The sequence below is a fragment of the Rhipicephalus sanguineus genome, chromosome 7 (genome assembly GCF_013339695.2).
Source record: "Rhipicephalus sanguineus isolate Rsan-2018 chromosome 7, BIME_Rsan_1.4, whole genome shotgun sequence".
NCBI classification, from domain to species: domain Eukaryota; kingdom Metazoa; phylum Arthropoda; class Arachnida; order Ixodida; family Ixodidae; genus Rhipicephalus; species Rhipicephalus sanguineus.
The window spans coordinates 101,822,019-101,837,472 of NC_051182.1; positions in this window are offsets into that span (position 1 = coordinate 101,822,019).

A 15,454-nucleotide genomic window follows, 5' to 3' on the forward strand; every position below is an offset into this window, starting at 1 on the left:
GCTCTGTTTGTAAACAGCGAAAGGGTCTATAGCGCTCACGCCACCTCCTGCCACCTCGCGCTCACGGGAGGAGATGGGAGGAGGTGGCGTGAGCGCAGTATGGGTGCGGACGCCGCAGAACGGACACTGCCCCGGCCATCAAATGATTTCGCATATAAAAGTCACATTTTGAGCCGCGCGCCGGCCGCAGTAGCTGGAAAACTGCAACTGAAGCTCAAATTAGCGGTAACGTATCATCTGACCATCCGCCGCTGCTTTCGCACCAATTCTGAGTTACTCCTGCTGTGTTTCCGTACCACTCAGCTTAGATGTTCGTTTTCCTCGGATTTCGTTGCGATCAGCGCATGGTGCGTTTTGTGACCAGCACGTGTGATCAACATTCGCAGCTCGAAAGCTGCGATAAATTGGTGACAATTGCATGAAATAGTCACATAACAGTGTCACGTTGATGGGATGGCCGTATTTACGCAGGAGGTCCCTTTGATCATTTTTTTCGCCCATCGAAATAAATAACATGTTCTGAAATCTTTAAACACATTTTTCGGAGTTTGCATTCATGGGCAGAACGAGGCTCCTAATAAGACTATCATTTCCAGACTGCTTAGCCAAAAGCTGCTTACAAGGTTGTTTCTAGACAAAAATGTTTTCAGGAACAGGATAAGGTACTTTTCTCATGCCTCAGTAGCTTCTAACACAAAAATATTCACTAGTGTGACATACAGTGGCAGGAAAAAATAATCTTCGCTTTCAGAGCGATGGCATTTTTACAGAAACGTCATAAAATATACGTGACCGGCCTTATCGTGCACTACGCACCTTCTGGAGGTCTTAACATGATTAATGAGTCGTACATTATCATTATTTTTGAAATGATAGTTTTCCTACGTTAGCATACATGATTGATCATTATAACAGTTGGATGTTTTTTTGTATTCATGCTAGGGTGCTGAAAATGGGAATATTTCCAAATATCAAGAAAGTAAGTCACCCCGGAAATTTTCATCAAAATCAGTACAGCAGTTAAAAAGTTGACATTTAGCGCCGCGTCCCCTCTCAACTGTATTTAAATGCATATACGTATGAATGCCACCTGTACTGTTCGAGGATTTACTAAATGTTTCATAGGAGCTCTGCTGGGTTCGGATTATCACAATATCACATTACGTTCAGGTGTTACATCGGTTGGGTTTATCCCTAGTAATTAAGCCTTACTGACAACAAGCAATATTTAAATGCCCGTTTATACTGTTCGGTGATGCACTCGCCGCTTCCTAGATAATGTTCTGGGTCGAAGGCTCATCTGGTGTAAGTACATTTAATATCTAGGACCAAAGCTGCTTTTGCTCAAACAAAGATGGATCTAGGAAGAAGGCTACGTTTTTTAAGCAATACTTCTCGGAGAAGATGCAGTTGTTTTTTTTTTTCTTTTACATTTTTGGCGGCAAACCGGACGTGAGTCTGCTTCATCTCACCACCTCTTCTTCCTTTCCCCCTCCTCCTCTTTCAGCACGTTCAGCAGTCCCCCCCCTCTGCGATTTTCTTGTCATTTTTCAACCTCTTAAGTCGCTATGGCAGCTAAAAACCTTCATTTTATTCGTATTCACTTATTTACCGCTTCTTCATACCGCATAAATATATAGGTTGTTTCGTACATAAAGTCTAAAAAGGATCAGTGGAATGGACCATGCATCCGTCTTTGTAAGCTAGGAGGGCAAGCCGGACGATGACCGGTTGCTCTGAGGCCACTCGAAATTACGATCACGACTGAAGCTTCACGAACAGCTTAAAATAACTGGACAAGCCACCGAGAATTCGAGCTTTCAAAAAACGAATAATCATACAGCGTGCAGAGATCAAGCAAAACACATCAGATTCTCAAACCACATGATGTGCCGTCGTGTTCGTGTTTGTCAATCTGCACCGCTAGCGACGCGTGTTTATTGGGCAATACAGAATGGGGCACCTGTCCTTTATTTTTGCTTACACCAACTAGTAAAAACCATTGCAACGCTGCAGTGTCGATAATGAAGTCATCAGTGACAGCATCAGCGATGGACAGCATGACGAACTGTTCTTAGATGTTGATTTGCCGGATATGTGTTTCGTGAAATGCCTCATTGTGCAATCTTATTGGTGGACTATAATTAGAAGCGATTTAGAAATGGACATTGAGTGTCTTGCAACACCTTCTCTAAGTATTTGTTGCTGCTCTTGTTTTTTCTATGTGGGCGCGCCTCTCCTTCTTCTGCCTAACACGTTCTTTTCCGCGTAAAAGCTGTATCACACAACTCAAGAGCCACCTCACCAACCAAAGCAGGTCGTGCATATGTGCTACCAATAAACATTAAGAAATCGTAATTTTACATTGGTTGGTTGCTTTGGTGTCTGTATGCTTGAAATATATGATTTGTCAACGCACGTTTTTCTAGGAATGTCGCTTCTCTAACATTCACATTGGGATTAGACAGAATGAATAGGCATTCGACATAACACATTATAACCGCCTTCCATGTCGAAGTTTTGATGAAGCAAAATGCATATTTGTTCTTTGCTGCAAGTGCAGGGTATGTCACTTCACGATGTTGGTTTTGCAACTAGCGTCAGCGGGTAAAGTATGCGTTACAATGCCAAGCACTTCACAATCTCAGAAGAATTTATTCCTCCTTGTGATCCTCGACTCTATCTTTTCTTTACCATTGTCTTAGTTCATTCCTTCTTTTCTTCACACTGCAAAACAATGCTCGGTAACTTATCGCTGCCATTCAACCTTTCCTGCTGCTCTTTATCAGCGCTTCAAAGGACACCGCTTATTAGCACATGAATGGGCATATTTATGGCTAATATTTTCGTCAGCACCTTCTCATACTTTAAGGGAGCAAGAAGAGTATTTACAAATTTGTCACGCCTTAACTATTCGTAAGCTCAGGTGGCAGCCCATCGCCCTCTTGAAGAGAGAGAGGATACACCAAAGGGAAGGCCCGGGATGTCAACGAGGCACGTGCTCGGCTGCTATCCTACGAGTGTAGAAGGAAAAGGCGGTATACTAAAAAAAGATATAGAAAAAAGGGAGAGCAGGAAAAATAACAAACGGACACTCAGTCCAGGTAAGTGGCGCAAATCAGGGGGGAGGAGACAGGGATGTCCCCCCCTGTGCTAAAACTGGGGGGGGGGGGGTCATCACTTGTAAGTGCCCCCCCTTTGAAGTTCGTTTTTCGAACACCATATCGCTTGCCATTCTGGGGTCATTCAGACAAGGAAGGAAATTTCTAAGGAAAGGCCATCGACCTGAAAAGGTCATCCAAAACGTACTGAGTATTTTAAGAGACTACTACGTTACCATCATCACGCAGGCATTACTTGCATCGAACGAGAGAGCATATGTGCGTGCTTCGTTGATAAAGACCTGCGCTCGGTTAAGGTTTTTCTAGGGCTTTGTGCTCTACGGAACACAAAAGGACCGATTAATGCGGAAGCTGTCATTAATTTCCTGAACATGATGGATGGCCATCTGGCTGTCACGCACAAACGTACGACGGGGCTACCAATATGAACGTCTTAATCGAAAAAAAACAGGGCGTGCTAACAAACCGGGGCAAAGGAATAAAAGACGGCCGACCCATGCGTTCCTCTCCCTGTCCCTGTTTGTTAGTGCGCCCCATATTTAGCATTAAGATGATTCAATATCAACTAGCCCAAAGGGCTGTTTTTGCTACAAAATAAGCGGGAAGTAAAATGGATGTGAAGCCGTTATAAGGTCGAAAAATTGGCTTGCTAATTACTTTCACTGCGGAGCCCTTAGCTCCAGTGTAGTAGCCGGTGATGTCTGGAACTTGCCCTTCTGTACAGGCCATCAGGAGGAGATATGGACCTGACACGACGATAAAATAGCGTCGATATAAACAAGGTCGTGTCTTGCGTGAGCTCGTTACACGAAGAACGCTGCAACTTCAAATCCGTGGACGTCGAAGCAGCGCTACTCTGGAACATGCACACGCCCACTCGCCAGTGCTTGAAGTATAGGCAATGTTGCCAGGATCAACTTGCTGATGCCGGTCTCGTCCTGTGAAGCGATGTGATCGCTGAGTGCACTGAGATGACTGTAAACACATGGCTACGCAGTACGATGGTGGAAGCAGGACTGAAATACATGGCACTGGCGTATGTTCATCAAGACAATGAAGACCTCGTAAGCTTGCCAGAGATGGCGAAAAGCTTTGTAAGCGCGAGCCAGAACTGCGCTGGCAAACCTATCCAAATGTCAAAAGCTAGGAAACGAAGGGCTATGCTAGTCGAATGCATGTATCTTGATCTCCTGGATAGACATTACTGATATTGTACAACATAATTCTTCATCTTTTTAACGCCTGTTTTGTTTTAATGTGTACCTGTGTTCAGTTCCCTTCAGGTCTGTAAAACTGCAATAAAATTGCGGCTGACGTTTGAGCGGTTTCTGAGAAGACCCAACAGCACTACGCAATTACGTGAGACGCGAACCCATGCTCATACTTATGAATTTTATTTCGAAGCATAATAAGTTTTATTTAGTTACAAGTGATATATATATATATATATATATATATATATATATATATATATATATATATATATATATATATATATATATATATATATATATATATATATACCACAGCAAAATGTGCGTCCCTCCTTGTGATGTTTCTGGATTTACGCCATTGGTCCATGTAGACATATTACTAGACAAGCCAGCCAGACAGGAAGCTATATTAGTTCTCTTTTAGGATAAATTGCACAGATAAAGTGTTTACATGTCTATGGCTGGCAGGAAAATATTTCTAGAACTAACGAAGTACGACATTACGTAATCAGCTGCTGCATCTGAACAGCGTAGGAATTCTAAAATTTGCTTTTTTCACCATGCCAGTGGTTATACTGAGCCTGCCTTGTCCTCGATGAAGGGCTCAGGATTCAGGTAATAAACAAGGCACGCTTACTTACCATTGACATGCCACTGCAGCCTATTGTGAATTGCAGTATATCTCCACTTCGCAGCATGTTCAAGAATGTGCAGAGTTAAGGGGACTTCATTGAGAAAGTGCGCTACCTGATACTCACCGATACTGGACTGGAACGAAAACGTAACCGAAACTTTATTTATTATTTCGTTCCGGGGTGAAAACGAAATTTTTTCAATCGTTTTTCGGTTCACAAGAAAACTTCGCAATCCGGAGCAACTGAGCTCGTGCAATGTGAGCATATCTCAGGGTACGGTATTAGCGCGTACCCCAGGCAGGAATTCCAAAGCAAATATATGTTGAAATTGTGCGAAAAACGAAAACAGTGGCAACCAGAGATGCTTATACTAACGCAAGTGGATTTTTGCGCGCCTGTCACGCAGGCCACCGTGGAAAGGGCATTGTCGGCGCTGAAGTTTGTTACAGCGAAAGCTGTTATGAGATCATAACGGCTGATTTTGGCGCCATAGTTGTCCACCGCCGCCGTTGTCCGTGACCACTATCGCGTGATATAAAAAAATAAATCAGAAACAAATTTCTAGGATCGGATGGCATTTCAACCCGCGCCCTCTGCGTGGCAGTCGGGTCTTCCACCACAGTGCCACGCTACTGCTTCTATGCTTGCGAGGAGCGCTTGACAAGCGTGAGTGCTGACGAGCAGTGCGGCCCAGCGTTCCGTATTTGATACAAAGGCAGAAGGTGCCCGAGCGGTGCACTGTTCCAACTAATACCAGCAGATCTAGAGGGTCTTATTCCTCATTAACCAAATCTTATTTTTCTCCATATTTACAACCGCTCCAGACGCGTGGCAAAACTGCTTAGTCTTCTTGAATACTACTTTTGTCAGCATAAAAATAGGCTACGTCGTCGTTTTAGCATTAAGGCATTTAATCACAAACAATATTAAAACACCACCATTTGTTCAAACATGCTGACCCTGCAAATACTATGGGTAGCGGGAGAACTGCCCCTACGGGAATTAGTAGGGTGGTTGTACTGCACGAGATATGCCACCAAGCTGCCACCACGTGTACTGCACGAGATACTGCACGTGTACCACGTGTACTGCACGTGTACTGCACGAGATATGCCACCAAGCGTGGGGGCACGACATCGCTTTGGCTATGTTCTCACACCCGTTCTACGCACAGGTCTTGGCGCTGTCCCTCCTCAAGGCTTCCTTCAATGGCTTCGCGGTGCCGGGCATCCCCTTGCCTCTGGTATCGCCTTCTTCAAGCTTCGCCGATGAAGATGTGCTGGTCAAGTTTCATCGCTCCCAGCCAATTTCGTACCAGCAGCCAAGACTGACTGCAACACCTGATTTCATCTGGCAACCAAAGCCTACGAGCGTTACACAATCCGAGGGGCGGATATTTAAGCAGCAGTTCACGGCTGAGCGCCTGGGGCACGACATCGCTTTGGCTATGTTCTCACACCCGTTCTACGCACAGGTCTTGGCGCTGTCCCTCCTCAAGGCTTCCTTCAATGGCTTCGCGGTGCCGGGCATCCCCTTGCCTCTGGTATCGCCTTCTTCAAGCTTCGCCGATGAAGATGTGCTGGTCAAGTTTCATCGCTCCCAGCCAATTTCGTACCAGCAGCCAAGACTGACTGCAACACCTGATTTCATCTGGCAACCAAAGCCTACGAGCGTTACACAATCCGAGGGGCGGACATTTAAGCAGCAGTTCACGGCTGAGCGCCTGGGGCACGACATCGCTTTGGCTATGTTCTCACACCCGTTCTACGCACAGGTCTTGGCGCTGTCCCTCCTCAAGGCTTCCTTCAATGGGTTCGCGGTGCCGGGCATCCCCTTGCCTCTGGTATCTCCTTCTTCAAGCTTCGCCGATGAAGATGTGCTGGTCAAGTTTCATCGCTCCCAGCTAATTTCGTACCAGCAGCCAAGACTGACTGCAACACCTGATTTCATCTGGCAACCAAAGCCTACGACGTTACACAATCCGAGGGGCGGACATTTAAGCAGCAGTTCACGGCTGAGCGCCTGGGGCACGACATCGCTTTGGCTATGTTCTCACACCCGTTCTACGCACAGGTCAGTTACCTTCAACCCGCTAAATGTTATCGTAGTTCTAATCGTTTTTTGGTAGCGATGTCGTGCCTCACCAACTTCACATGTGTTTTGCGAAAATGCGTTGTGGGGTTCATTTCTGCTTTTGTTGCTTTATCGAGTGTTCTGTTAATGCTCTCTGGAGATGTCGAGAGTAACCCTGGCCCAAGAACCAATGCAGCACCTACAGGTTCTGACAGTGCCAAAATCGCTGAAATTCATGAAGTCGTTAAAATCTTGGAATCGAATCAAACGAGGTTCCTTCAGGAAATACAAGTTGTTAAAGAACAACAAAATGTACTGACAGCGTCAGTGCAAGCCCTTGTCAGCAGGGTGAATATTCTGGAAAGCGATATGCACACTCTTAAACAAAGTGATACAAACAATGCAGCCTCCGCTCCGGGCGCTCTTGATGCCCTTCGTCATGATATGGTGCAGCTTAGGGCGTCGCTTGATAGCGAGAGCAACAGATCCAGAAGAAACAACCTGATTATTTTTGGCCTGGTTGACTCAGCCAATGAGACATGGTCGGAGTCGGAGGAGAAAGTATTATCTTTCTGCCAAACGCAACTGGGTGAACAGATTACTACAGAAAGTATCGAACGCGCTCATCGACTTGGTAAATTTCACGAAAAGAAAAACCGACCTGTCATTATTAGGTTTGTTAACTTCAAGGATAAGGAACGTATCCTATCTCGTGGTATTAAGCTTAAGGGTACTAACTTTGCAATACGTGAGGATTTCAGCCCTGATATCAGGCTTGCGCGATCTAAACTTGTAAAACATGCAAAAACACTAAATTGCTCTTTCAGACTTCGATACGATAGGCTACTCGTTGATAAAAAGTGCTACGTGTATGACGGCGTGCAGGATATTGTGGTTGAATCGAAAAAATAGCAAAAGGGGCGGTGCCCGAGCAAATTGCCCTCAAAGCAATGTGTTGGCGGGGGACGTTCTGTTCATCCAATTTCAGAGCTTACCATTTTGGTCGTGAACTGCAGAAGCATAAAAAATAAGACTGATGAATTTGCTTCTCTGACCTCTACTGTCAAACCTAACGTGGTTATAGGCACGGAGTCTTGGCTCGAGGAATCGGTTGGTAACTCAGAAATTTTTCCACCTGATTTTCACGTCTACCGTTCCGATCGCAATGCGCATGGCGGTGGCGTCTTTCTTCTTGTTGATTCGTGCCTGCAATCGTCTCCTGTGTTAACCCCAACTGGTTGTTCCGAGTCGGTTTGGTGCAATATCCAATTTAAAACAGGACAGTCACTGACCGTTGGTTCTTTTTACCGTTCCCCCGCTAACACATCGCCCGAGTCTTTCACATCCCTTTCCGAGTTTATATCTACAATAAATAATGATTATTTGATAGGCGGTGATTTCAATATGCCTGATGTGAGGTGGGTGGACAATAAACCAGTCCTTGGTAATTCATCTGCTCTATGGCATTTCTTGAGGCAATCATTGTGAATGACATTTACCAGTTTGTTACTCAACCTACTAGGTGTGGCCATAATAGCTCCTCTGTTTTGGATCTGCTTTTTTCTAACCAGCCATCACTTGTGTCTCATAACAGCGTAATTCCTGGTATCAGTGACCATGACTGTGTCGTGGCCCTTGTTCAAATCGTTCCCTTCACATGTGTGCATGATCGGCCAAGGAAGATATCTTATTTTGATAAAGCAAATTATGCTTCGTTATCTAATGAGCTTGCCGTATTCCTGCAGGAATTTAGTCATTTAGCACAATCCGCAGATTGCAACACCCTATGGGATACATTTTGCTTCACACTAAAGCAGTTGATTGACAAACATGTTCCAACTAAACAGTTATCTGCCAAAAAACGTAGTGATAAACCTTGGGTTACTCTGGAAGTCAAGCGAATTATTAACAAGAGACATCGTCTCCTGAATGCTTATCGAAAACAGCGCAACCCGGACGTAATTGTGATGCTAAAGACGCTTGGGAAAGATATAAAAATAAAAAACAAGATTGCCAAGGAAAAATACTTCCTAGAATTAGGCCCAAAGTTACAAAATAACCCGAAAGAAATGTGGAAGTGCTTAAAATTGATTAGCAAAGAATCAGTGGGCATCCCGAGCTTAAACTACGGCGGTGTACTTCTAACTGATGACATCCATAAAGCTTCTTCCTTCAATCGCTATTTCCAGTCTTCCTTCACACACCCCTGTCACACTGAATTACCGCGTATTCCCGACAATGTGTTTCAACCTATGCCGGAGCTGTTCGTAACGCATGGTGGTATACGTAAGCTACTTGACAATATAAATGTTTCTTCTGCAAGTGGCCCTGACGGTATACCCTCTTATGTGTTGAGGGCTTGTTCCGACATAATTGCCCACTACCTCGTTATCATCTTTCAGAAATCATTGCGTACTTGTTGCTTACCCAGGGAATGGAAAGTTGCGAACGTGGTTCCGATCCATAAAAGCGGCCCAAAAAATATTGTCTCCAACTATAGGCCAATTTCTCTAACGAGTGTATGTAGTAAAACAATGGAACACATAGTTTACAGCGCCGTAATGAAACATCTAGAAAATAACAATTTTTTTACCGAATTTCAGCATGGCTTTAGATCTGGCCTTTCTTGTTCGACACAGCTCCTTGAATTCAGTCATGACCTTTTTCATTCATTTGATCTTGGTGTACAGACTGACTGTATATTCCTAGACTTTAGAAAAGCATTTGATTCCGTTTCCCATGTCTTGCTGTTACATAAACTTTCATCGCTCGGTATTACTCCTGCATTGGTTGATTGGATTAAGTGTTATCTACAAGATCGCATGCAACGTGTAGTAATTAATGGCTCCCAATCTGAATACGTTACTGTTACTTCGGGAGTCCCTCAGGGATCTGTTCTGGGGCCTCTGTTGTTTCTAGTGTACATCAATGATATTGCTCGAGATGTTTCATGCAAAGTACGCCTGTATGCAGATGATTGTGTGATTTACCATTGCATTCGATCTGTCTCTGACCATGAGTACTTGCAACACAATTTAGATAGTATCATGCACTGGTGTGTTAGGTGGCGTATGTCTCTGAACCCTAGTAAGTGTCAATGCGTCTCCTTCACTCGTAAACACGATCCATACATGTTTGATTACACATTAGACTCTGTCCAGCTAACGCGAGCAACTGATTATAAATACCTTGGTGTACATTTTTCATCAAATCTTACTTGGACTAAACACGTTGAGTATGTTACAGCGAAATCCTGTAGAATGTTAAATTTTGTTAAACGAAACTTCCGCTTAGCTCCTCCCAAAATCAGAGAATTGCTTTATTTTTCGAACGTCAGACCTATGTTAGAATATGCCTGTGTGGCTTGGGACCCGCAGAGTAAAACCCTATGTAATATGCTCGAGCTGGTACAAAACCGTGCAGCCCGTTTTGTCAGTTTTAACTATGACTTCACGTTTAGTGTTACTGCAATAAAGGATAGGTTGGGGTGGGAACTACTAAGTACACGTAGAAAAAACATTAGATTAGAAATGCTTTTCAAAATCTTTCATGGCTTGGTCAAAATAGATAAAGAATCTTACATTTTACCTCCCCATTTCTTGTCTCACAGAAGTGATCACCCTCTAAAAATAAGAGAAAGTTTTTGCAGAACAAACGTATACCAATACTCATTTTTTCCACACAAAATCTCCCAGTGGAATCAGCTTCCAAAGGAAATTGTTGACTGTCGCACTGAAACTTCGTTCAGAGATATACTGTTACGCTCATAGTTTTCTTCTTTTTTTTCCTTTTTTGTTGTTGATCTTGTTTTCATAGTTATCCATTTATGTAAGCATATGTTACCCTGTGTATTCCCCCCTGCAATAATGCCTTCGGGCGCTGCAGGTACTTTAAATAAATAAATAAATAAATAAATACCATCCCTCGACCTTGGTAACTTGTTTTGCGTACTCTTGCAGTTCTTTATGCATCTAATGACATCAGTTTTATGGGGCGTTCATTCTTAACTCAATAAAACTATCAAGATGCCTCCTTACGTTTACAAATTACATTGATGGAATTGAACTGCCCGGCCATTCCTGGAGTGCGAATGGGCTAAGTTTTTTCATTCCGAGGAATTGAAAGGAATGAAATTGCGGCAAGTTCTAATTTCCCGCAGTGGAATTGAAATGAAATGGAGGCGCCCATTCCGCCACACTGCTTCCCGTCCACTGCAAAGTGCTCAGCCATAATTCTTTATCATCATCAGTCACAGCGCAAAGTGCACATAATGCCTTACAGATGTGTAGCGTGTACCACGAGGCTCCGAAGAATGACGAAAGATGGCATAGGTGGAACTTCTCTACTTCAGAAGAATTGGGATGATTTATGGCGTAGTGGGTACCTTGCATGTGTACTTGTATTATTGCCCCAAGAGACTCTCCAGCTAGCTCTACAAAGTCCGCTCTTCCAGCTTTCGTTGTGACTGTGCTGCGCCTGTCGCGCAGGCCTGGCGATCTCTTTATCAGAGCAGCGGTCTCGCACATCAGAGAGTACACTCAATGACGTGCTGCTTCTGAGATCGTGCTCACTCCCTTGACACAAAGCACTGAGCCCACTAAAAAATTCGTATTTGTATTTTGAGAAAATAAATACTATGACTTTCATATTAATACTGGTTTGTGCTAGTTGGTAGAAATTCGTGGTACAGTTACTTCCGCTCCTCTGAAGAACGTATTTTATCCTTGTCCCACTTTCCTAAGAGCAGGGCAAGTAACTACATCACAAATCCAATGTTCGTTATGATTACCTTAACTTCAAATTTTTCCATAAAAAAACCGTTACGAACCATTACGGAACATTTTTTTTCGTTCCGGAACAGAAACGGAACTTTACTTTTTGCGGTGGAACGAAACTAAAACCGAAACGAAAAACATTTCGTTCCAACACCCTGCTCACCGCTAACCTTAATATGAGATTCTTCGGCTTAAGTCTCTGTTTATTTGCACGATACTTCATCTCTACATTCCAGTGAATAAGGATGACACTTCTCCGTTCATTCATTCATTCATTCATTCATTCATTTATTCATTCATTCTTCTTTATTTTCCTTTGTCAAAAAAAAAGAGGCCACTGCACAAAAATGCGCACCAGCAACGTTACGAAGGTCTCGACTCCCTGTTACATGGCAGTGCAGTGAACAGTCGTAAGAAATACATGCAATATGACACTTAAAATAATACATTTATTTAGAGGTGACAATTATACAATAATTTGCGAGACGCAGTAGCTACATTTCAATTCATAAGCGTAATGATTGATTATTACACACTTGACGCACATATCAAACTGAATAGGCATACAAATATGTCGGTACCTTGCAAATATAAGACACACATGTGTTTTCACACCCTCACAAATACAAACAATGGACTGTAACTTCATTCATGCATGACATGCTATTCTACGGTTACCTTGCCCATGCAATAATATCTAATCTCTTGATTACACGCAGCAAGAAGATCGAAGCCGTCGTTCAAAGGTTAATTGAATCTGTTAGGCACTGTGTACCTCAAAGGCTGCGTGCAACCGTTCGCCTTCAGTGTGGGTACAGCCTACCATTTATTGATTCTGATATCCTCAGCAGACCAATTTTCTTTCAGGTTTACTGAAGAGAGAATACGGTTTTCTTCATTAAGCAGAAAACACCTGCACATCATTGTTAGCCTGTACTTAACAAGACACAGGCATAATATTAAATTTGGGAAAAAGGTAAATGGTGGAATAAAAGTAAGGTACATTTGCTGTATCCTGACAGCTCCCTTTTGGAGCATACGCCGTCGGCGATGATGTCATACGAAGTCAGCGATGACGGGGATGACTGTGTACGGGAAGAGGGATTGCCCCCCTCCAACCCCCCTACCCCGCGAAGGGCTTACTGAGGAATAAGGCTGGAAAACAGCATCTTGAAAGAGTGGCATAGCCGGCCGAAGAGTGGCTTGAAGAGTGGCATAGCCGGCCGAGGGCGCCCAGGAAGAATGCGGGAGGCAATAAATTGAAGAACCAGATAGTGAGAACATCCGGCGCATGCCGAAGAAACCCATCAATATTGTGATCCGACCAACAGGAGAACTTACAAGACTGGGCCCACCACCAATGGGAGTGCCATCGTCGCGGCAGCTTGGCTCAACCCATCAAAGACCAAGGAGGACATCATCTGCCCAACTATCAGCACAATACCACGGTTGCTAGCACTCTTCAGAGGCACAACGGGAAGAAGTACTCAAGAATCAGGTTAATCCAGATTAGAGGCAAGAAAGTTGAGGCAAGAAGTCAGAGCCTAGGAAATGGCTCCGCGCATCACGTGCAAGGGTGTCATACGCAACATTTATGTGAATTATGGTCCTGCGGTCATGAAAAGAACCATTGCCAACGACAGAAATCTACGAGTCTTAGCAAAGAAGGGAACAGAGAACACTGGTACAGTCATCTTCGCTTTTGGGGGTCTTAAAGTACCAAACATCGTAAGGTACGGCCCGACCCAGGTGAGATGTTTTCATTACCGCAAGCACGCTGCCGTTCGCTATGCATTTGGCAGGCTGCACCATCGAGTGGATGTGTGTCCGACGCTGGAAGAATCAACTTGACATATTTAAAGCCTTATTAGCCCCTAAAACGAAACCAGGGGGCGCTGCAATGTTAGACCGCACTGGCAAAGATGGCGGCTGCAAGAAGCTCCATGTGCGGATTGTTGCTGTTGGAAATACTGCGTTTTCTAGATCCCAATGTCAGAACACGGTGTTTTGTCGAAGGTGAGAGTATCCTTGCTGCAGAGTACCTTGCTTTAGTCACCGGGAAGGTCAAGGTCGAGGATGAAATAAATGTTGTTGCACTGTTCGTGTAAACGTCTGACGTGAATTCGGACGCAAAATAAATCGCAGTACGCCTGCGCATCTTTTTTACGGGCATGTGATCTCCGATGGCCAATATTTATGCACTACTGACTTTTAACGAAGTGCAAACAGGTATCAGCCATTCTCATCTTCTGCTAGGTAACTGCTCCTGCGCTGCCACAGGCCGTGTCAATCAGCAAAATAGACAAACTGATTGCCTTGTTTTGTAGGTGGGTGGACTAACACAACCGGCACTTGCCAGTGCGCCTCATTTATCAAATGCTGATTGCCGGGAGCATCGCGGCGACACGTCAGTATTTTGCAGCGACTTAGTCTGCCGTTTAGTTTGTCGCGCTGGTACACTGAGCTAAATAATAAGGTTTCGTGTACAAGAAGAGGCGGAGGGAAACGATGACTACTAACTGCTAAAAAAATGGTGAGATAAGCATTTTCTTGCAATGCGCAGAGCCTTATTGATTTATCTGTTTGTGCGTGTGTAGGCTGATTCGCATTTGGTGAGCGAAATTGTGGTGCCCACAAATTATTCTGAATACCTGCTGCTACGGCCGTGTATCGTTATCGGAAGGCGTAAACTGGCCCGTTCATAGCGCCCTGTACCTTACGATGAGACATCAGTCAGTTTTCACTTCGTACACGTGCCCACAAATCAAGAATATCGAGTGCACAGCATGTGAAGAGCAAGGCTCAACGCTACTATACGTCCTAGCATCGCAAGCATCTCTTGTTTTGACGCGACGCAGCAAGCACGCTGATATCAACGCCACGAAGATTTCGATTTTGTCCGCCGCTGTGGCTCAGTGGCTACGTTGCTTGGATGCTGACCCGAAAGATGCGGGTTCGGTCCCAGTTGCGTTCATGGAGGAAGGAACAACTAACGAGAGGCCCTATCGTATCCCAATGCATTGCGAAAAGTGTGGCGGAAGTGACGTCAGATTTATGGGGCAAACAAACCGGTATGGGGCAAACAAAACAGCAGACGCCCCGCGGCGTGCTCTTCGCGGTGGTTCGCTTCACGCAGTAAAATGTTGCAAGCAGACGTTTACCAGGCTATTCGTGCGTGGCAGGCCCGAGCGCTGCGTGCTGAAATTCTTCGTGGAGCGTTTTTGTGCAACAGTACAGAAAGTACCGGTACGTGCCGTAATCAAAAACATTCAGCCCCTACCTCATCGTATTCGAACTCACCTAGCGGTGACTGATGCGTTCTGCTGAGCGTTAGGCCTTTCTTTTCCTTTCTCGCAGCCCGATTTCCAGATGTATTGCCTGATTAGCGGTTCTTTGCTCGTGTATATGGAGTGAGCGCAGTAGCTATTCGGCACAACGCCAACCTATAGTTGACGTAACTTCACGTCGAAAAGACACCGCTGTATTGTATACGCGATCGTGCACGTAAAGTTTGTAATTCCAGTGCGCACACAACACAAGCACGCAGCAAGCGCACACCGCACAATACATACATCACATAGTCCGATAACAACAACAAAAGTTTATTGCCCTTTCGTTTGAACGACACAGCCTCT